Source organism: Marmota marmota, unplaced genomic scaffold, assembly GCF_001458135.2.
Source record: "Marmota marmota marmota unplaced genomic scaffold, marMar, whole genome shotgun sequence".
Lineage (NCBI taxonomy): Eukaryota > Metazoa > Chordata > Mammalia > Rodentia > Sciuridae > Marmota > Marmota marmota.
The window spans coordinates 13,114,984-13,116,345 of NW_025999990.1; positions in this window are offsets into that span (position 1 = coordinate 13,114,984).

Below are 1,362 nucleotides of genomic sequence, written 5' to 3' on the forward strand. Positions count from 1 at the left end.
AATGTACAAAGTCCAGAAGAAACCACCTAAGGATATCCCATAGTTAATTAAACCAATGGACATGGGTTTCTGGACCAGGTGAAGTCTATGCCAAAGGTGCTTATGCTTTTGCATTTGGGGCCCTCTTGCCACACACCTTCAGCTGGTTGCTTAGCAACCACCAGAGACCCACTGAGCATGCTCACTAAGGAGCCTAATTGCTATCACAATTTACTTTTGTTGTTTTTTTTTTCTTTTTTTTTTTAAGCCCATTAACCAAAACAGGATGTTTTCCTCTTTGAAGGACAAGTAAGGTCTGCATGAATTTGAAAGGCAAGAGAGTATATTTCGATACCAAAACAAGTCATTAAATGCCAATGCCAGGCATGTATGTGGGTACACATAACAAACAAGAATTGGAGCAGATTGACATTAAATAAGGTGTAAATTCCCATTTATTTCGATTTTTATTGACTCATTTCTTTTATTCTCCTTATCTTTTCTTATGCGGCTTTTTTTATTCCCCAAGAGTCATTGAGTGAAAGGAGGAAAGTGGAATTTCATATCACATGATCAAGTGTATTAAGACACCTTATTAAAAAACTTAAATTGATTTGTACATTAAACAGCATCTTTTTCTTCCACAGCTTTCCTTCCTTTCTTTTCACTTTCTTTCCTTTCTTTTTTTCTGTTTAGCTTTTTGTTTTTCTGTCTTTGTTTTTGTTTTTTAATGTCCTAAAGACTCCAAATCTAAAGCTAAGACTTAGCTCCCTTAATATTTTTACAAAGGATGAGAAATGATTTTGTGTACCTCAGAGAGAAAGGCAGTTATTCCAAACTTTAAAGAAAAAGAAAAAAAAACTACATTTTTATTAGGTTAACAAAACCTATCCATTTATTGAAATTTCATCATGGTTGCATGATTTCTCCCTAACGTCTAGATTTGTAGATGAAAAAATAAATATGCTTAGAACATTAAGTATCTATTTAACCAGTTTTGTTACTAAATGGAATGCCTTGGAGAAGAAGTCTTATGTAGGGTTCAAAACTACATTTCCAGGATTTTTCCTTAATTCTTTTTTCAAATTCTTAACTTATTTTGAAAGATTTAACTTTGTTCATTTGAACTTTATGTATTCTCTATTAAGTTTCCTTGAATTCATATGAAGAGAGGCATCCTAATAAGGGGACATGCTTCTTTTTTTTTTCCATCCAGTTAGTCTTATAAAAGCAAATGCCATCCTTTATTTGTATTGAATTGTTTTTGTGCTGAGAAAAAGTCTTTCGATAAAGCTGGGTCATTCCCCTTTGGAATGAAGAGGATGTCCGCAGGGAATGGGATGGCAAAGCTCCTGAGGTGGGCCAGTGTGTTCACCTGAGAAA